This window comes from Myotis davidii, unplaced genomic scaffold (genome assembly GCF_000327345.1).
Source record: "Myotis davidii unplaced genomic scaffold, ASM32734v1 scaffold573, whole genome shotgun sequence".
Classification (NCBI taxonomy): Eukaryota; Metazoa; Chordata; class Mammalia; order Chiroptera; family Vespertilionidae; genus Myotis; species Myotis davidii.
Genome location: NW_006285997.1, coordinates 2,484,848 through 2,507,558, shown reverse-complemented (window position 1 = coordinate 2,507,558; position 22,711 = coordinate 2,484,848). Strand labels below are relative to the sequence as shown.

General features: G+C 48.4%; 1 protein-coding gene across 1 annotated transcript in view; it reads right to left on the bottom strand.

Moving 5' to 3' along the window:
* ELMO1 (engulfment and cell motility 1) overlaps nucleotides 1-22,711 on the bottom strand; it is a 396,326-nt gene that overhangs the window by 47,710 nt on the left and 325,905 nt on the right. The gene's annotated exons all lie outside the window — the stretch shown is intronic.

The window sequence follows — 22,711 nt, the reverse complement described above, 5'->3', positions numbered from 1 at the left end:
AATTTGTTTAATGACAGGCCCTGGGAAATTCAACGGTGAGGTGATGGCTGCACCTCCCCCAGCCTCGCCCCCGCAGCCTGGTTCCCAGCCCAAACCCAGCAGCCACGCGAGGACCAGAGGACGGTGCTGGGCCCAGGAATCAATCTCGATCTTCCATGTGCTCTGCTGCCTCCTGTGTCCCTCAGCGTCCCCTTCATCTTCATTCTCCATCCCCAGGACCCAGCACGCCTGGCTTAGCTACAACTTCGGGTAATATTTTTACCCTCCCGCCTGCGCTCCCCCAACCCTGTTACATAAGGAAGGTCCCGGCTGCCCCAGGCGAGGAGGTGGATGGAGGGAAGAACTCCAAATCGTGACTGAGGCTCTGCCCTCATTTCTACCCCACAGTGCAAGTCTCAGCACATTCAGAGTCATCGGGACAGCGGCAGGCAGTCCCAAAGGAGGCAGGGCCCGGACCCAGGCCTGCCCTGTCTCTGACAGGTGAGGAACCAGGCCTGAGCCTGGAACAACCCGCTCAAGGTCACCCGTCGAGTTAGTGACAAGGTTAGGGTCCAGGTCTAGCCGGAGAGGATGGCTGCGCATTTTTAAACGCAGGTGGACAATCGTTCCTTTAGTCTGAGCTGTGGCTGGGTTAGGGGCGAGGGTCCTTCCCAGGGACCCCAGAATCCCACCGGGGAACCGTCCCAGCCAAACCGAGGCAGGAATCTCAGGTCGTAGCCTTGTTAGCTTTGGGCTGCACTCAGCACTGTACTTAAGCCTCAAGTGAGTAAACCTCTCGCTCTTGTTCTCCTCTCAGTGCGAGGAACCAGAGGAGGGAGAGGAAGCAGTACTAGGCCCTCGAAGGAACTCTGAGAGGCTGCGTCTGTGCCTGCTCCCTGGGACGGAAGAGGGGCAGGCAGGGGTCTCACGATCCACTGTTGCGACCCATGCACTCATTTCTAAGCCCAGAGGCCTGTCCTACATCCCCAAACTACGCTATTTAAATTCCTGTTGGACTTTCATCATTTATAATGGAATCCCGTAGTTTATTGTTTCCTGCTTTTAAAAAAATTGATTGTTGGCACTATGGCAGATTTCCCTCCCCTTTACCTACCTCCACCCAGCTTTTTAAATTAATTTGTCCCAACTCCACACATGCTGGATTGGAGAAAATTAAATCCCTATAACTTATTTTGAAGCGAACAACAAACAATTAGCTCTGAAGAGACTGGGTCCTATGGAGTTGTCTGTAGGTGTTTAGCACCATTGAAAAAGATGCCCAGGCTTTTAGCTTCAAAAATTATAACAACGACAATAGCACTACCACTTACAGAGCACTTACCAGGTACTAGGCACAGTTTTAACGCCTACATGGTTAAGTTTCAACTGCCCCAGGAGGTAGATACTATTATGATCCCCATTTTACAGATGAGGAAACTGAGGCAACTTGCTTAGGGCCACACTTCTAGTGAGTGGCACAGCAGGGATTTAACCCGGACTGTCTGGCCCCACATTCCTGCCTTAGGAGATGCTCCTTGGCAATGAGTTTATTGGCTATGGAAAACCTGAAAGGATATCCTGGAGATTTAGAAACAACCAACAACTCCAAGATTCTTGGCTTAAACCGGTGTTTCTCAACTCGTTGGACCACAGGAGATGCACACGCCATACCTGCTTAGGAAATCTCAAACACGGATCAGTGGCGGATCCTTTCTGCTTCTCAGCAACAATCCTGCACACAGGAATCCTTGTTTACATGAGTGCCAGTAAAGTTCTAGAATCTTCCTCGGCTAGTCGCAAACTAACACCACGGCGAGAGCTACGATGACCTCCCCTTGAGAAAAGTCATCGTTCCCTGTGGACAGTGGGGCTTTGCTATGCCTCGTGCTGCGGAGGAGCCTGCAGACGCCCTAATGCATCTCCTGCTCCCGGGCTCCCTCCACCATTCTCGTCGGAGGACCTAGAAGAGTGCAGAAGGCACACTCTGCTTTCTACCAAACGAGAAAGAGGGGGACCAGGGCTCAGAAAATGACAAGCGAGGGTGTGTTCCACCTTTACTCCCCGTAGCTCCATGAAGCTGCTGCTCTCATTGCCCTCTGACGGGACGCTTCCTTCCCGTCTAACACGGCGGAGCGACTCCTGTGAGATGAAGCTGTCAGACTGCGTGTCAAGGTCCTCGCCACCTTTGGCAACAAAACCCCAGGGCCTGGCCAACAGGAGGGACGCAGGATGCCGGGCCAGGCTGATGGACACGGCGGTCAGAGCACGGCTCCAAGTCTCACACCTGGGGTGGCCGCAGCCTTTGCTTTTTGTTTAAATCCATTTCTAAATTTCATCTGTAAGTGCGAGGGACCCACGACTAGCAAGATTTCCTCACACAGTTCCAGTCAGCAGTGAGCAGTGTGGTCACTGACGGTGGATGCAGTGTGGGAGTTTCAGATGGGGTCTCAGCCCAGGAGAGATGCTGGGTGGACAGGGACGCACCTGGAGACTGGTGCCACCAGAGCCTGACCCCGATCCTAACCTGGCCACTCTTTAGTGCACAACTCTAGGTAAGCTACGTTCACACTTTCTTTACACACACACACACACACACACACACACACACACTTTTTTATTGATTTCAGAGAGGAAGGGAGAGGGAGAGAGAGATAGAAATATCAATCATGAGAGAGAATCATTGATTGGCTACCTCCTGCACGCCTCCCACTGGGGATCAAGCCCACAACCTGGGCATGTGCCCTGACCAGGAATCGAACTGTGATCTCCTGGTTCATAGGTCAACACTCAACCACTGAGCCATGCTGGCTGGGCGGCTAAGTACAAACTTTCTCAGTTGTATCATCAAGACAGAATTTTGCAAATTTCTTTTTGGGTGTGGATTGAGTAAAAATAGAGATACCTTACCTTGTTCCCAGAACCGGAATACCCAAACGCAGTACCAGACACTGGGCAGCCAATGGAGTAGCTGGTCATGAATGAAGCCTGTTTCAGAGCACCCTGTCATTCCCCCCACAGCGCAGTGATTGCTACTCTCCTTTACCTGCAGGCTGCTCCATCTGACTGTTGGCCAGGATTGCAAAGCCTGAGGCTGGAGTAGCAGAGCTGAAAGCTTACAGCACACGGGTAGCCCCAAACTGAGGACTTCCCACTGTGATACCACATCCCCCCACCTTTGGGAGTCAGTACCGAACTGTCTTGCTCTTTTTGCAAAGCCCATGTTCCTTCCTCCCATACAATGAGTATAACTCTAGAAATCAAACTTGAAGGCACTAGGTTCACACTAGAATGACTGATAGAAGTGCACAGGCTATGTACATATTTAAAAAGTTGGTTACTTTGAAGGACTGTCATTTTAACTACTGTCATAGGCTCAAGGGAGAGAGATTTGGGGGTTCAAATAGCAGAAAATAGATGACTCATCTCTCAGTTCTTCTGGGAAGCCAGACTTGAGTTCACCCTGAATAAATCATGTCAGTCAACCTCAGATAATTCCGGAAACCAAACTTCATCTCGTAGGGCTCTATCATTTTCCTGGGGTGTTGGTAAATCTCTGAAAATCTCAAAAGGCAACTGAGGAAAAGCAGATTCAGAAATCTCATTTTTTGGTCACTTGTTAACTAAGAAGGTAAGCTCCTTTGGTTCAAGTGAGGCTTTAAGATTAACTCCAGGATTCATCGCTGTGTCTTCCGCCCGCCCCAGGAAACAGAAAGCTGGCTCGCTGTTGCCACCCGCACTTCTATCGGCAGAGGATTACTTTAAGACATTCTGAATCTCCTTCCACCTGCTGTCCTGCACACTCCGGGGCTTGACAGCAATGCTTACCCTCCCCATCCAATCAATGTAGTGTTAAGAAAATCGGTTAGTGTGACTGGTCAAAAAAAACCATGTGTCAGTCCCGTGCAGAAGGCAATTACAGCAGCATCAGTGATGTGCAAACAGCACTCTGCATTTGAAAAGCATTCTGCAGATGAAGAATGGTATATTTTGCCCTCTGTTTTTTTTTACCCCTATCCAAGTATCAGATGATCTCATTCATATGTGGAATCTAATGAACAAAATAAACTAATGAACAAAATACAATAGATCCAGAGACATAGAAGCATGGAACAGACCGATAAATCTCAGAGGGAAGAGGGGGTGGGGTTGGGTGGGGAGTGACCAACGGGGGAACTTATAGGCATATGTGGACACAGACAATAGAGTGGTGAAGGCCTGGGAGGGGCGGCTGTGGGGAGGAGGGGTCAATGGGAAAAAAACACACATAAACAAACAAAGGGGACATCTATAATACTTTCAACAATAAAGAAAAAAATAAAAGATAAAAAACACCAACCAATCAAACAACAACAAAAGAGTAGTTGGCAAGGTATACTGAAATATTAGATAGTAAAGTCGATGATAACCAAATCCACTGCATTGCCTTTCAAGTGCATGTGAAAAACACCCTTTCCCAGGGAGTCCCAGGATGCGGCCCCTGCTTGTCTGGTCAATGAGTTATCCCCAAAGCGGGAGTAAGGGCTCATCAGCTTCGCACACCCCTGTGGGAGCAACTGAGAGGATGAATAGTTGCTGTTTCATGAGATCCAAGTGGCCTAATGAAATAACGCATGCCCACGGGGGCCTAAATTACATTTGGGGATTATGTTGCTCATTAGATAGCTTCCCTGATGTGAGGAGAACTGGTAGACCCAAGGCAAAGCGAGGTGGGAAACACCCAGTGTGCGAGCAGCCATGAGCTCTCTGGCTGTACTGCTACTGAACTGACTACCCAGATGCGCTGGATTCCCCAGCCCACAGGCCACCTCCTATTGACCGGGGAATATCTGTGGCCCAGGATGTGTCTAGGAATTCTAAGTGGGCTATTTGGGGCCCAAGGCAGTCCTGTTAATAATATCAACAGCAGACCGATGGTAGGAAATTCAAAAGCTCTATTCTGCTTCTAAATTACAGAGTCAGTGAATGTTATCTGACATGTGTATACTGTAACATTTTAGGATGTGCCTTTTTTTAAGATGAAAAGAGTTGAGAGCCTACCTCCATTCAATTCCCCCAAGTTAAAGCTAAAATTTCCCAACCTTTGAAGGTTTGTTTTTCTCATACTGTCATTAATATTCCTTAGGCCTTTAACTCGAGGAGATGCATTTGTGAGAAGCCTCCCAGGCCATAGGCTGTGCTGTGTACTCACTCCTGTGTTCCCCGGGGTGGAGGTGGGGGTGGGGGCTGCTCCCTGTAAGACAAGCCACACTGAAATCCCCCTAAGACACCATAAAGCCATCTTCTACAGAGCCTGTCAAGGACATCATTTTTTAATGCTGTGCTTTTAGAAACACCTTACTGATTTTTAAAAAAAACCTTGATTCTGTTTTCCTCTCCCAGTGAAAAAGTCTATCATTCCACCCATGTTGTATTTGCCATTTTTTCTGATTCCCAATCAGGCAACTGCAATAATAATAATAATAATAATAATAATAATAATAGGGTCAGAGCGAGTTCTCCAAGGCTCCAAAACTTGCTTCCTGCCCTTCAGCACAACAAAAGCATGCAGACCAGGTAGGTAGGTAGAATTTGGTACTTTTAGTTACTTTCTCTCCATCTCCATACCCATCATTTTATTAGTCATTGAATGGGATCAAATGGAAATGAGTTCCTGGCTTTCCTCTTGCACAGAATCCATTACTATCAATTCGATAGCTGATGCACTTAGTCTTAAGTAATGCAGAATTTGAATATGATGGAAATTTTGGCCACTATCACAGTATTGAGCACCTTCCTATAGTGAGAAAGATAGATACAAATTTGGAAAGAAACAGCATGTAAGGTGATGTTTGGGGATTCATCCCAGAGGGTCAGTCTCCTAGAACTAGGACTAGCTGCTTGAGGTATAATGAATATTACAGACAAAGGGGCCTCTCATGGCCTTAAATAAAATTCATTTATCTTCTCAATGCTTCAGTTTCAAATCTCCCTAATCATCACACTACTATTGACTCTGCAGAGCTGTGGTAGGATTAAATTACAAACACATGGACAACACCCATGGCACACCCAACACATAGTAGCTCCACAATACACGCAACCTGAGCACAAATCCAAAACTTGACCTGTGTGACCTTGGACAAACACAGCATGACCTCCTTGAAAAGGAGAAATGTATTACCTGCCTCATAGAGCCTTTTCATGACCATCTGCTTGTATCAAACAGTGATCGAGCATATTCTATGTGCTAGGGGCTTTTGTGTACATGTGCCTTTCTTTAAGAATGTGCATGAGAATCAGAAAACTGTCTAATACAAGGTATTGATTCAGGGAACCAGATAGCACATGAAGTTACAGGGGCCCAGCTGGTAAACATGTGCTGAAGGGAAGATGGCCTGACCTTTAGAGGGCAAACCTCATTCAGTCATTGACTCACTCATAAAACATTTCTTGTGGGGGTGCTAAGAGGCAGGCAAGGCACTATTTAGACCCCAGTCCACCCAAGAGAGAGGGTTCTTGGCTCCAGATCCTTCATGATGAGTACTGGTTTTCCTCTTTTCCTCCCTCAAGGAGCTCTCTGATGAACCGGAAGACAATTCACGGACTGGGTGTAAGTGCTAAAGGGCAGGAATGTGACTAACACCTTTCCATCACTGCCAGACTCAAGCCCCATCCCTGGAATCCTGCAGATCAGGCTTATTACATCCGAGTGCAGTTCAGCCCTTCCCCCACCAAGTCCACGCGAGCCCAGGCTGCTGAAACACTGGCTCGGGAGCCAGAGTGGTCAGAGGCGTGGACAGCATTGCGTTTGCTCTAGAAACTGCAGGTGGGGAAGTGCACGGTTTAACAGCATTCGGACCAGTTACTCTCGCTGCCCACATGGTGGAACCCAGCCTGCTGGGAGAGCCTGCCAGGGAGAGAGAGCCCTCAGGCACGGCAAGGTAAGGCGAAGCCGGAGCTGTTTACTTTGGGGCGTTATAAAAGTTAATAACATCGGATTGTTTCTGCTTTGGATGCAAGTGATTGAAATGGAACTGAAAACATGTGCTTTTGATGATTTGGAGATGAAAAAAGAAACAATTAGCATGAAGGCAAATAATGGGCAAAATAATTTTTTTTTCTCCTCAACAATACAGATGCTCACAAGAGAAAACGTCCTTGAACAACTTCTGGATTTTCCAATCCTCCACTGGCAGCACCAGAAAAAGCTTCAAGTAGCTAAGGACCAGGGAAATTCTAAAGGAAACTCATGGGAATAGTTCAACTGAGGGTTAGAGCCAAAACCCCAGGCTTTCCCCAAGATCTGAGTGGGAGGAAACTGGGTCCTCTTTCCTCATCACTTGAGTGAGATGCCAGGCAGGAAAGCTTCGTCCTTCCATGTCAGAGATTTCCCGAGACGCTTGGCCATGACAGACCCACCACGGTCTCCATGCAGCGTCTCCAGAAAGGTCATTCAGGGTTCAGGTATTGCCTGCCCCTTCTTAAAAGTACCCAAGTGGCTAACTGCCAAGTTGGGGGGAGTCTCTCTTTCTCTTCCTCTTATTCCTTTCCTTCCTCCCTCCATTTTTTGATGTCTTACTAGTAAATCAGCCTACTTGATATATATTTTTAAAAATATATTTTTATTCATTTCAGAGAGGAGGAGATAAATAGAAACATTAACAGTGAGTGAGAATCATGGATTGGCTGCCTCTTGCGTGGCCCCCACGGGGGATCTAGCCCTCAATATAGGCATGTGCTCTGACCAGGAATTGAACCCTGACTTCCTGGGTCATAGGTTGATGATCAACCACTGAGACACACTGGCCTGGCAGCCTACCTGATATCTTGACCAGAGTGAAAGAAAGCACCAAAGGGAAACTAAGAATTCAGTGGTTCCCCTGAGGCTGTCTCTCCAGGTGGGGAGCCCATTCTCCCAGCATGAGCATCCCCAGAATTCCCTCTGAACTCCACACCTGCATTTTTCACTCACAGAGGCGCACCACTTTAGGAGGCTCTTGGCACTCTTGTTAGAAGGTGCATGGTCAAGGTGGTGGAGACCAAGTTTCTAAGAAGCGAAGACTACGTAAGGGCTCCCAAAGCATAGGGAGCACGTAGCCACTCAGGTAAGAGGACTGGTGGCGGCGGGATAGACGAGAAAGTCAGAGACACTGGGTGCTGAGGGTCAGCCTAACACTCACGAGCTGCCTGATTCTGGAAGGAGCTGAGTAAGGTCCCTAAATCATAGTTACTTCATGCGTACACGGGGCCTGCTGAGGAGGATGCGTTGCGGATTGACCTAATGCCTGCCTCCTCCTTCCCCCTGAGAGAACCCTCATTTTACTCAGGTGTCCGTCTGTCCTCTGGGCAGTCCTTTATCAGAGCAAGTGCTCACCCCCCACCTCCGGGTGCAGGTCTGATTGGACTTTATTTGGTTCAGAACTGGGTTTGTGCTCAAGTTCAAGCCAAGGAGACAAGCAGAAGCCCGACTGGGTGCTGCTGTGGATCAGGTCCCCTGAGACGCCCGTCTCTCCCACAGGAAATCGTGGTGCGCGATGTCCAGCACTGACGCTGACACGCAGGAGGGTGGAGCCGTGGGAAAGGCAGAGAAATGAAGTTGGGTTAAGGCAGCCCTGAAATCTACATCATGTCTAGCCTCTAGTTATATGAGCCAATACTTTTTCTTCTTGTTAACCATAGTGTTTTCTGCTACTTGGAAATTAAAGTACATGAAATAATGGAGACACCGATTAGAATTTGGGGGACGATAAATGAAAAATAAAACCAGGGGTGTGCTGTGCGTCATGCAGAATGAGGGACAGCGTGAGCGCTCCAAACACGCTGGCTCCTTTCCCTGGAATGCCTTTCCTTGCTTACGCTGTCTCGTCTCCATTAAGAGGTTCTCCCGGAGGATCTATTTCAGTTTCATTCAAGCACAAGGACATCTCTGACATTATAAATGTTGAAAGGCTTTGTTTTATTCATTGGCAGTTTCTAGGAATTCAGGATGCTGGAGGCAGGGAGAAAAATTATACCCAGAAAATCCTTAGTGCCTGTTACAGGTTGAATTGTGACTGCGCCCCCCACCTGCCCCCCCGCCCAACCACCACCAAAACAGGTCGACGTCCTAATGCCAGTACCTCAGAATGTGACCCTCCTTGGAAATAAGGTCACTGCAGGTATAATTAATTAAGATGAGGTCATGATGCAGTAGGGTGGGCCCCTAATCCAACATGACTGGTTTTCTCATGAGAAGATTGCCTTAGCTGGTTTGGCTCAGTGGATAGAGCATCGGCCTGTGGGCTGAAGGGTCCCAAGTTCAATTCCAGTCAAGGGCACATGCCCGGGTTGTGGGCTTGATTCCTCTGTCGGGGCGGGGGGGTGCAGGAGGCAGCCAGTCAATGATTCTCTCTCATCACTGATGTTTCTCTCTCCCTCTCCCTTCCTCTCTGAAATCAATAAAAATATATTTTAAGAAAAGAAGATGGCCATGTGAAGAATAGACACACAGGGAGAATGCCATGTGATGACTGGGTTCTGCAGCAGCGTGTCAGGAATGTTGATGATTGCCAGAAAACCACTGAATCTGGGAAGAGGAAAGGAAGGTTCCTCCGAAGGTTTCAGGAAATGGCCCTGTTACACCTTGATTTTGGACTTCTTGGCTCCATAACTGTGAGATAATACATTTATGCTTTTTAAAGCCAACTTGTTTGTGGTACTTTGTGATGGCAGCATTGGGAAATGAATCCAGTGCCTGTTCGTAGAAAATTAATTGGGAAAATCAGATGGAAACCAGGCATTTTAAAGCATTACTCTTAAAAAAATATCTAGAAATGTTATCGGGTGTCTTCTACCTATGGTACCATTTGCCAGACTGTTGAAAGTCTAAATTTTCCTCTCTAAAAGCACCCCAATATCCCTTATTTAAAGATGCAACCATTCTCTAAGTCTTTTTTAAAATATATTTTTATTGATTTCATAGAGGAAGAAAGAGGGAGAGAGAGATAGAAACATCAATGATGAGAGAATCATTGATTGACTGCCTCCTGCACGCCCCCCACTGGGGTTCGAGCCCACAACCTAGGCATTGATACCAGGACCCTTCAGTCCACAGGCTGATGCTCTATCCACTGAGCCATACCAGCTAGGGCTCTAAGTCTTTTCTTAAAAAATTAAATGCAGCCATCAGGTGTATAAAACAGATAAAGGTGCAGCTCCTACAGTTGAAGGGAGCTAGGGGAGAGTGAACATAGAACGTCCTTAATTCTATGCTAAGCTGTGGCTAACTCTCTCTACTGACACCCCCCTCCACCCATGGAACCACAAGGGATCTGTAGCTCTCCCTGTTCTAGGGAATGCAAACGTGGGTGCTCATGGACACGGTTAGAAGTACAGTAGGAGTTCTCTTCAATGATCGCTGCATACTAACTTGTTAGATTAAGAAATGCTTTCCACCCTTTCTGTAAAATATAATGACTGGTGCCTAAGCTGACACTTCAAACTAACAGTCTAGTTGCTGGGATGCCCCTGTGTTTCTCCTTCCACCATATGAGATGTGAGATTTTGGGGTCTCTTTCTGCCAGTTATATGTGTTAGTGTAATTATGTGATTTGGTTGCATATTATATACACTGAAAAAAATGTGGGTGTGAAAAGAAAATGCTCTAAACTGCTTTGGGAGGTTGGATTAAAAGAAAAAAGAGTTGCTAAAATGAAATCAAACCTGCCATTGAACGAGGTGGGGGTGGGTCAACCACAGAAACCTGGAAGATTCTGTACTTAGATGGCTTCCTAAATGTCTTCAAGATCTCATTCTGCTTCAAGAAGACTGAGGCTGGAAATTGCAGATGATGCCTTTCTGACATGGTTTATGTGAGCATGGTCATTACAAGCTCCAATCAGCAAACCTAAGAAGCGTTTTGGTCTCAAAACATTTGGATAAATGAATATGCATTTATACGTTTTAAATTAGAATATTTACGGTACACATATACCATGTTATGATCAAGCATAATCATTTTGTGACCCTTTTTGGTTAGCGAATCAGCTGCCGGCTCCAGCTGCTTGGGGTAGGCGGGCCCTACTTCAGGCGCTTCACTGTGGATGCTCTGCACGTGAATGGACAGATACTGGTACTTAGTTGTCATCAATGGCTACAGAGGGTGGAAGCTCCCTGAATGAGGGAATATTTGTCTTCTTTGTTCAGTGATGTTAATTTTTTTTAAAGTTGCATTCATTCAAAACATCATAGATATTTTTAATTAAAAAAAGGAACGTACGTTTACCTGAATAATTCTTAAAACTATAAATAAAAAAGGAAAATGAGCCATAAATCACCTTCTGTGGATATAATTACACATTTGGCATGAGTCTCAGAAAGGACTTTGTCGATTTCCTGGCCAGGTCATATCTAGGTCAAAGGCTGGGCCACTTACCAGAGACAGAGGTCTGAGACCTGCTCCAAGATTGAACCCAATCAGGCAGGGACCCGCACCCACTCGCAAGGTTCTCACTGCAGGTTCTGCATGGTTCACCTTCTGCAAATAAAAGTCTGCAGAGTGTAAACCCACTCCAACTGGGGTTACTATTTTGATTCCATTCACTTACCAAGAACTGTGTTTCTGACCATTTTCACAGATGAGGTGGAACATAAAACATGTCAGTGACATTCCAAGGTCCCCATCCCCACTCCGATGGCAGATAAACCCTCTCCCTTGGGAGCTGCATGCACCCTAAGAAATCCAGGCCAAGGAGGAGAGAGCAAAGAGTTCACAGCCAATGCTCCTGCTTTTAGTGGAGGCTGGGAGCCAGAGGGGACAGCGGCTGGCCCTGGCACGCATGGAGTGGCATCTGATCCAGAGCCAGAGCTCAAACCTCCTGCTCCTTCCTTCAGCAAACTGTGTGCCCCTAACAAAAGCAAACCAGGAAGACGATCAAAATAAGTGTGAACGAGCTCCCAGTGCCAGCTGCTTCTTACAGTGACATGGCCCAATAAATACCGGCTGGCTTGACTTCTTGGCTCCACAGGGGGCACTAGGCTGAAAATCACTGGGCGTGGAACTGCCAGCACTTTCTACATGAGAAGATTCTGAGGGGCACATGTTGGCATCCTCCTCACCCCATTAGCAGCTGGGCAAGTGGAAAGCAGATACATGGCCATTTCCCAGTTCTGAGGCCATTCTCTCGGTAGGGACTTTCTAAAGGAGAATGCTGCCTTAATTAGCACACTTGACCCAACGGGAACAGGGCTTATAGCCACAGCGGGGCAAATGTGGTGAAACAACCTCAGATACTACAGGCCACGGAGAGACTTCCACACTCAGACGGCAGGAGAAGAAGTAACTGGCCAGTGTCCTCCGAGTCTTTTATTCTGAGGGGCGATCACCTCTACAGTGGGACTTGAGGAGAATGGGGAACCACCAAGGTACCCCTGAGGTTACTCCTCTGGGTTTGAAGGATTGGTGTATTCTTCAGTCCCTGAGAGGGCGATGCTTGGGGATCTGCTGCAGGCTTAGGTAAGAGACACCCAGTTTGGATACAGCCTCTGACACTGGGCCAGTTATTTACAATTTCTTAAAGCCTCCATTTCTAGATATGTAAACCGAGAGGAAAAGATACCCACCCCAGAGTTATGTTGTAAATATTCAATGAAATAACAACTGCAAAGGGCTGAGCACACAGTAGATGTCATTAGCAACTAGTTAATTAGAACAATAATAAAGTAGACAAATAACAAAGTAAATAAATAAGTAAATATGAGAAACCCTCACCAAGCCCATCATCGGGGTGTCTAGCACACGCAAGCTTTGCGCGAGGCATCGTGAGCTCTGAGAGGCACGTCCCAGGAGGAGTTTTTTCAGCAGCAGGGTGATAAGCCATGTACACAATTAGCTCTGGTGTGGCTGGTGAATTATAAATGCACAGAGAGGCACAGGGCCAGTGTGATAAGAGGTTGGGAGAAAGAAAGAACTTGTAGCTGGGGAAGTTAGAGCAGCATCATGAGGGAGGGGGCAAGGGCCATCAGCTCTGTGCTTCATGGAATATCCCTGAACAATGTAAACTGAATTCCAAGTCAGTTTCCAGTTAAACAGTCCTGTCTTGGGATCACCTGCATTATACTTATCCATGTTGGTTCTAGGACAGTGGTCGCCAAACTGCGGCTCGTGAGCCACATGCGGCTCTTTGGCCCCTTGAGTGTGGCTCTTCCACAAAATACCAACTTCTGCGCATGGGCCACGAAGTTTCAATCGCACTGTACGTGTGCGCCCACACGTGGTATTTTGTGGAAGAGCCACACTCAAGGGGCCAAAGAACCGCATGTGGCTCTCGAGCTGCAGTTTGCCGACCACTGTTCTAGGAAAACTAAACTGATTTCTGAATGGTCAGCTAACCAGAGACCATGTGGGAAGGAAACCTGATGCTCCGGCACCTTCCCATCCCCTTGATATTCAAAAGAAGTGGGTTTTTAAAATTTATTTCAGAGAGGTATAGAAAACATCAATGATGAGAGAGATCTATTGATGGGCTGCCTCTTGCAGGAAGGAGTAAATCTGGACAAACGGTACGACTGACTCCTGTTCAGGGAAGGGCTTGCTGCGGTGAGCCCACTCTGTTCCAGCTGGAAGGACCTCCAACATGAGCTCATCCCTGGCGCCGCACGCTCATGGGAGACTGCCGCCCCAGCCAGGACGTTCCTAGGCCTGTGAAGATGGACACTTGCTGAGAAGAGGGACACACGGTGGAGATGCCCAAGAGTCGCTGTACTGACTGATAAGCTGCTCCCAGCAAGGAGGGCAAGGAAGGCTAAGGAGCTGGGAGATGAAAGGCGGCTGCTACAGACGCCACCGTGAGCTTCCAGTTCTCCCGCAGTGATGTGCCCCGGGGACCAGCCACCTCCACCACAGCGGCAGCGGCTGGCGTGGCAGGCCAGGGCACTCGGCAAGGGCTCCGGCCACCTGCGGAACCTGGGTCCCCACCCGTGAATGCCATTCCCTTATTCTCTCCGAGCGCCAGCCTCTCGATTTGTACAATACAGACATTGCTGACCACCTGGTTAGAGGACAATGAACATGCAAATGAGAATGAAACAGTCACCAAAGTCCTTCCATTGTACACATTCATGGTCACTTATTTAGTTTGGTGATGTAGTTCCGGGGTGGTCAATGATAACTTTTCTTTAATTCTTAAAATCTTTTTCCAAGTGATACTGGTGTTTATGTGAGTTTAACCTTCCCTTTCCCACATCCTCTGTTAAGCTCTGCCCCAGCCCAGGCGCTACACTAGTCCTCACAGAGGCCAACCCCTTTCTCTTGCCTGTGATCTCCTGGTTGGTGTTCTCCATCATCATTCATGAACAGATCTTTACCCAGCTGCTCACATCATCCACTTTTATTCACTGAGATTGCCAATATGATTGGTTTTGGGGGGGAGGGGTGAAGCCAGTCCTGTTCTATTTCTATCCCCAACCCAGTGTACAATCACTGCGTAAGAGAGTTTGAATAAAGAATGAATGAATGAGTAAATGAGTGAATGAATGATTGGAATACATATTAACATCTTGAATAAGTGAAATGTAGTTTATGCCTCTAAATAGTTCACTTGCTCCTTCCTGGACAAGCATGCGGATTACTGTGGAATTCAGAGCACTTTGCATTTTTTCCCAAATAATATCATGTTTTCCTAATAACAAAACAGAAATAAAACTTTAACTCCAGCTCTGCATAACAAAACTCACCCCTCTCTCCACGGGCCTGGAAAGCGTTTTCCCGGCTTTGTGCACAAGCTGGCTCTAGTGAGGCCATCTGTTCTAGACAATAGCGGTGCCATCCTGTATGACAATGACAATAATGTGGCTGATTCCACAGTTAATAAAAGGATCCAGAAATCCTTCAGAAAAGCACAGGAGAGTGAAAGAATGAGCCGGAGGAAGAGAGCCTCCCAGGCAGGCATCTGCCCTCGGTGCCACCTCAGATAGTCACAGCACGCACTCAACACTTGCCTACCCTCCTATTCTGAGCACTTCACACAATTAGTTACTTACTCTCACAGCAGCTCTCCCCATTCTTAAAAGGACACAGGTTAAGGAATTTAGCAGAGATTGGTCAGTGAGTAAAGGGCTGAGTAGGGATGTGAACCGGGCACCATGGCTCCAGAGTCCCCCTTACATTCCACCGCCTCTCGGATGTCACAGTCAGAAGAATTTGATTATCATCATTTACATTTTAAAAACGAAGCTGCCTGGCCAGTGTGCTCAGTTAGTTGAGCACTGTCCTGTGCACCAAGAGGTTGTTGGTTTGATTCCTGGTCAGGGCACGTGCCTGGGTTGCAGGCTCAATCCCGAGTACGGGGCATGGAGGAGGCAGCTGATCAATGTTTCTCATTGATGTTTCTCTCTCTCTCCCTCAAAAATCAATAAAAATATTTAAAAAAAAATGAAGACACTCAGGTTCAATACCAAGTGTCTGGCCCCTGGCATGCACAGAGTGGCATTCTCCTTTGGAAAGTCCCAGGAAGGCATGCACAGTTCGTCTGCCCGATTACGAGGCTCAGACACTTCCTGCTCTACCCCTGGGCCTCCTGTGTGATGCCATTGTTCTATGCTTCCCACAGGCTCAGTGGAAGGTGACTCATTATTTCTATGCTGAGCATCTCCCTCCGCTACCCTATTGCAATCAAGCTGTAATTTTACCCATGAAGAACTTTTCTGATTTCTTCCCCAATCTATATATATAAAAGCCTAAGCAACTGTTACAACCCAACGGCCAGCTGGTAGCTATGACATGCACTGACCACCAGGGGGCAGATGCTCAATGCAGGAGCTGCTCCCCCCAGTGGTCAGTGTGCTCCCACAGCCAATCTCCTGCGGTCCGTCCCCCTGGCCGGCCCCAATCGGGACTGGGCGAGACGGCCCTGATAGGATGGGAGGGCCTCTAGTACGGAAATAAGATTCCTCACAACTAGAGCTCATGGAGCCATCTGCCCTCCACATACTGCTGCCTGCTGGGTGCCGGGCAGCCTCAGAGGGCCCAGGAAACAGAAGGCATGGACACAGCGAGAATGTGAGGCATTCACAGCTCTTATGGAAAACACAGGCCTTCGTGCATGTTGCGGGGAAAAGCCAAAGCCCCCAAAATAATAAATAACATTTTTTCAATTTATTTCAGAGAGGAAGGGAGAGAGAGAGAGAAACATCAATGATGAGAGAGAATCATTGATCGGTGCCTCCTGCACACCCGCTAGTGGGGATCAAGCCCACAACCCGGGTGTGTGCCCTTGACTGGAATTGAACCCGGGACCTTTCAGTCCACAGGCTGATGCTCTATGCACTGAGCCAAACTGGCTAGGGCAGCCTGCATAGTTTTCCAGCGGTGGCTCTCTCCAGTCCTGGTGGCTCCCGGGACTGGGTGAGATGGCCGCTGGGCAAGTGTCCCCAGTAAGACCTGCCAATGAGAATGACTCCCTTCCCCACATATCCCCCGTCAGGTCAGCATCGTCCCGCACACAGCCTCCCAATGTCTGTCCGGAGCGGTGACAGCACTATGTTTAGCCAGGCGGCCAGGACTCCAGGCCAGAGTGCCTGCGTGCTCACTGCGCCTGGTTTTCTTGTCAATAGGACCAACGTGACCAGGGGCTGAGAAAGCCCCGTGTCAGACAGATTCCCATTTCGCCTGCAAAACCTGAAGCAGTGACATTTGGAAGAGTCCCCTTTGGGATCCTGGAATGAAAGGCACTGGAGGCAGATGATGGAAATGCCCGACCTCCGCCTGTGCCGCCTGTGCCCGCCTAGGAGGACGGGGCAGGGGACAGGCTGCGGCCCAGCAGAGGTGCCGAGCCGACAGCTGTGCTCTTCCGCACCAAGCACCCTGGGAGAAGCAGCGCTCCGGCACCGCCTTGCTACCATCTGCGGAGTTTCTACAGCAGACGCGTTATTTATAGGAACCTGTTTGTGCAAAGCCAATATTTACCTGTCGGGGCTGTCAAAATTTACAGTTCGTCTGTGCCATTAGCCTGCTGTTTCCCCATCAATAATGGAAATTTCCATCCCCAGGAAGGGAGGCGTGGGGTAGCTAGGAGGGTTGCACGGCCTCCCAGTTGGTAAGAAAAGGAGTGATATTGACAGTTACAGGGAAAGCGCCTTTGTTGTCCAACTGCCCAATGGGTTGTCAGGACAAAAAAAGTGGAATTCTCACAATCACTTCTTTGTGGTTGAAGCTTCAAAACCACCCCTGGCTAAAACCAGAATGGCATTTTCTACAACAGCCTGTGTGTGTGTGTGTGTGTGTGTGTGTGTGTGTGTGTGTGTGTGTACACGTGTGTGTGTGCTCCATGCCTTCCAAAGGAAGATTGGTATCTATAGCAAGGATGAGAGTAGAGTGGTTTTCCATAAAAATGTACACTTTCCCTCTGAAATCAAGACCCTCTGTTTTCACTGAAAGGAGCCATCTATCTTTCTTCAGCGTCTTGTATTGCATCTTCAACTGCATGCCCCTTAAATCAGGTGCACAGACCTGGGTCCTCTTTCTCTTCTCACTCTCTATCCTCTTCCTCGGTGATTTCAGCCCCACCCCTCCCACATCAACTCACAGATGAAGGGCAGCAAATTTGTTTATTTCTAGGCAGATCACATAAGAGAAGGAATATAGGTGGGATCTCACTCAATGTCCTCATCTTGTTGCTCTGACGACCAGCCGAAAGTCACTCTTGCGCAATGGGGATGGCCACGCCCTCTTCCTGTGCCAGGCCATCAGACCACACTTTCTTATTCTGTTCTCCTCACATGGTCCAACCCAGGGTCCCTCTGCCTCAGCACTGCTGACATTTGGGGCTGGATAACTGTGTTGTCCTGTGAATTGTAGCATGTTTAGCAGCATCCTTTGCCTCTACCTGCCAGATGCCAGTAGCATCCTGTGTCCCCAACTGTGACACTGTCTCAAGACATTGCCAAGCACCCCTTAGGGTAAATCCCTCTCATTTGAGAACTTCTGGTCTCAAATGCCAATTACCTAGACAACGTAAACACGTCAATCACACAGGCCACATAGACATGTCAATCACACAGACAATGTAAATGTCTTTCCAAAGGCAAATCCCCAGAGCCCTCCTGGCTCAGCTGACTCTGGTGGATCAATTTCTCACCTTCTTAGGTCACGGCCCTTTGTGTTCAAATTCACAGACTTTCTTCCCATGCTCCTTTGCATCCATCTCTTTAGATCTTAGCACCTTTTTCAGGGTTTAAATCTAGATGATGATCTACCCACGTATCCCAAATAGACACAGGAAGTGAGGGACAAAGCACCCTGCACAGCACACACACCATAACGCCCATGTGACTGACCCCTGATGGGTTAGTGTGATTGACACATTCACTATTCACCCGTGTGAGAAAGGAGGTGACATGTCCTTTAGCCTCATGAGCAAGACTCAGGGATTGAACAGCCCACAAGCGCTTTTTATGTCACCAGCCCACCTTCTCCACAGGAATGTGCAGTTTAAAAATCTGTTTGCTTCCTATTCCTGCCTGCGGTTCATTCTTCACGGTGGGTGACTGGGCAGAGGATCACTCGCTACTGAGCCACAGCTTTCTCCACTGTCCTCCCGGCCTCTGGCCACTCCTCCCTTCAACCCCACTAGGTTCTAGGGCTGTCTGTGCTTCCTGGCTCCAGGCAAGTCTCCCTATTCTCTCTACTCTCTTCTCCTCCCTAAGGTGAACATGGCAAGCATGCACCTCTAAGCCAGGCTGGGGACTGACTCAACCCTTTTCCCACAGGAACATGGTTCTGCATACAGACGTGGTCAGTGAGGTCTTCCTCAAACCTTCATGCACATAAGCCACTGTGCCTCAGGGACAGAGCCCACATGGGGGCAGTCCTGTGGCTCCTCTCGGGGGTCTGGGTTGAACTGAGGATGTAGCCCGTGAGTCAAGTTTAGGACAGGCTCCGTGAAGTTGTTTACTGTGAGATGCCTGCCCAGATGTGTCAGGGAGAATCTGCATTAAAGGCCAAGAAGGCATGTCCACCCTGTTGCCTCTCAGGGAGTCAATGACACCTCCATCCACCCAGTTACCCACGGCAGAAATGGGGAGTCAATTAGTCATCTCCCCTCCATAACCGCATTCCACTGCAGACCATCAGCAGTGGAGAGTCTTTCTGACCTTCTCTAAAACATATCTCGGAATTACTTCCCTACCTCCCTCTCTACTGACACCATCTTAGTCCAGGCCACCACCATCCACTGCTTGGACTATTGCATCGTTCTCCTAACTGGTATCCCCTGCCCACTCTTAAGATGCTCCAATCTGTTCAGGGCTCATCAATGGAGATCATCTTAAAGTAATCTACACCCAGGCATGGAACTGTGTAAAATGCTTCAACAGTTTCTCACTTTAGCTGAAATCCAAACCTGTCACCCTGGTCTACAAGAGCCTGCGTGACATCACCCTGCCCACATCACCGACGTCTTCCGCCACTCTCCTGTCACTTTGCTTCCACCAAAGCGGTCTTAGTTTCACTTCCTTGAACAAGCCACGCTCTTTCCTGTCTGGGTCTTCAGTCCCTCTGTCTGGAATGTACTTTCCTCCACACTTCCTCATAGTTACTTCCTTCCCACCATGTAGTTGCAGCCGAAATCCTTGGTTCTCACATGAATGGGCATCAGAATGACCTGGAGGGCCCGCCCCAGAGCCTCGGACTCAGACACCTGGGATTCAGCCCTAGAATCTGCATTTCTTGGAGGTTCCCAGGTGATGCTGTTGGTGCTGGTTGGGACCACGGCTTCTCCCACCACGCTGTTTGATACCAGGTTTGCCCACCCCTAGTAGGTTCTGTCTCTGCCCCTTTTTTGTTCATAGCACTTCTCATACTTTGGACCATGTGGCCTTGCTTACACTTTTGTTTACTTTTTCTCGTCTCGCCTGCTAGAGTGTAAACTCCATGGGGCCAGAACCAACGTGTCCCCCGTGACTGGTGCAGGGCCTGGCACATAGTAGGTACTCAATAAATAAAATGGGAATGGAAGGCCAGAGCAAGAGACTCGAACTCAAAGACCTTTATGTAGGGGTTAGGAAGTGGACTGGAGAAGGAGCTGGTGGGGCACCAGGGAGGAGGGTCTGGGCACCAGCAGCGTGTTCCTGGGTGAGGTGTAGTGAACAGGTGTGTCACACTGGCAAACCCTCAGCACACAGATGCCCAATCTCATGCGGAGGCCCATCTCTACTCCTGGGGGCTGTCACTGGGCTCAGTGCAGATCACAGGGCCCGAGAAGACGCTCCCAGAGGATCCTGGCAGGTTAGAAAGGAAATCAATCACAGAGGCCATCGGAGGCCCTTTAATTAAATGTTCAGCTATGTAACCATCGTTTCCCGGCCCCCGGGAGTCAAACACAGCACCTGGCCACGGAAGGCAAGAGAGAGAGATAACGCCGCCCCCGAAGCATCGGTGGCATTTTAATGAATGCCACGGAGAGCGAGCAGGGTGGGAGCAGTGAGAGAGGACAGGAAGGACACTCACCCAGCCGTGCAGGTTTATGTGATTAATGCCAGTGCAGCGCCAGCGCTTGATGGATAGGACAGCACCCGCATGTCATCGCTCTCACCTTCGAACGCCAGGTGAAGGGGCTGGGGCACTTTCAAGCAAGGTTCAAAGGAAAAGCAATCGCTATAGATGTGGTTATGAAAATGAACAGGGAGGGGGAAGTAGCGGTTGTAATGGTGCTTTCAAAGAAAGAAAAGACTCAACACATTCTATCCCATCACTGGGTCTCAAGAGAGGTCCCCTTACATGAGAAATTCAATTGGTGCGAGAATAGATGGGGAGGGAAAAATACACAGACAGTGCAAGAGGACAGGAGTCCTTTCGGCTCTTGGGAGAGACAAGCTGCTTCATTACCCACAAGGCATTGCTTCGGGGACCCACAGGAAGATGACACTGCAATATACTGAGGTCAGAGTGCCAGACACCACCAGATGAATTATTTAGATTCATTTAAAAAAGCTCCAATTCCATAGTATTCCAGCACAATAATCTGATTTCTGAATGTCTCTAAGTAACAAATAAAAGTGAGTGTTCTCCGCACGTGTGGAAAACATATGCACATCTTTTATTCTCCCTAAACCTGGGACCTCAATAGAGTCTTTTACATCTGGAAGAACCCAGTCCACCACTGGACACCTTCCTGCCCCTGCTGCCTCCCCAGGGTCCCAAAGGCCACCCTATCCATGCCTCCCATCCTTCACTCTGGCTCTTGAACTCTTCTTTAAACTCCCTCTCTGATGCCTTCTCCCAACTCCTACTCAAAATGTGTGTTTTTATTGACTTTATAGAGAGAGGAGAAGATAGGGAGGGAGGGAGAGGGGGTGGGAGAGGGAGAGGGAGAGGGAGAGAGAGAGAGAGAGAGAGAAGAAGAAGAAGAAGAAGAAGGAGGAGGAGGAGGAGGAGGAGGAGGAGGAGGAGGAGGAGGAGGAGGAGGAGGAGGAGGAGGAGGAGGAGGAGGAGGAGGAGGAGGAGGAGGAGGAGGAGGAGGAGGAGGAGGAGGAGGAGGAGGAGGAGGAGGAGGAGGAGGAGGAGGAGGAGGAGGAGGAGGAGGAGGAGGAGGAGGAGGAGGAGGAGGAGGAGGAGGAGGAGGAGGAGGAGGAGGAGGAGGAGGAGGAGGAGGAGGAGGAGGAGGAGGAGGAGGAGGAGGAGGGAAGGGGAGGGAAGGGAAGGGAAGGGAAGGGGAGAAGGAGATAGAGAGAAACATCCATCAGATGTTTCCTGTACACCTGCTACTGGGGATTGAGCTGGCAACCTGGATATGTGGCCTGACAGGGAATTGAACCAGCGACCTTTTGGTGCACGGGATGACACCCAACCAACCTAGCCACACCCACAGGGAGACGCTCTTAATCATCTTTCAAAGTCCATTTCAAGTATCTCTGCTCCTTGTAGGGTTTACAGGTTTACAGCTCCCCTCTCGTCTCTTTCCTCCCCAAGAGGATAAATGGTCCCACATCCTCTACTTGAGTCTAATGGAATGGACAAGGTTGTTGGTGGATATGTCTGCCTCCACTGCTAGACCCTATTTTATTTTAGTTTCCTGATTCAAATTAATCTTAATATTTGCTTCCTTTCTAAAAGCCTGCCCTTCTAGACTGTCCTGAAGGCCACAAACATTTTTATTTAGGAACCAGTCAGAACAAAAATCTGTGATTCTCCTCAAATTCTGAATTTATCTTTTTCTCTTTTTTTGAAAGAAAATAATTAAGTCGGAAACTTTCAAAACAAGCCCTTGTTCTCTTCTATGTGTAAGAAGTAATTTGAGGCCCAAATGCCGTCAGCTCAATCAATGTATTGTACATTTATAAAGGACGCTTCTGAAACTGTCTAGATTGCATACAGGAAAAAAGGTCACTTTACCCACCAAGTTTTATTTTACAGCTCAAAACGCACCCAGGCGTACAAGAAAACTAATTAGACTTTAAGACTACTGAGTGAGGCCATGGTGTAGCAGCTGGTAGTGACAAAGCTTTATAGCAGCTGTTGGAAAGACTATCATCAAAAATATGTCTTACCGACATAAAAGTCATCAGTTGGGCAATTTGTCAATGACTACTTTGAAATGGGAAAAGCAAGAAAGCTGACTTCATAATAAGTAAATAATGAGTGGCCTATAGGTTTGATGATAATGCAGGAAAAAATGGCAAGAAATCATTAGCAGAAGCAAAACCCATTGCCATTACACATTAATGAGTTTTTGGGTCTGAGTTTCCCAGGTCCAACATGTCTACTGCTGAGCAAAGAAAA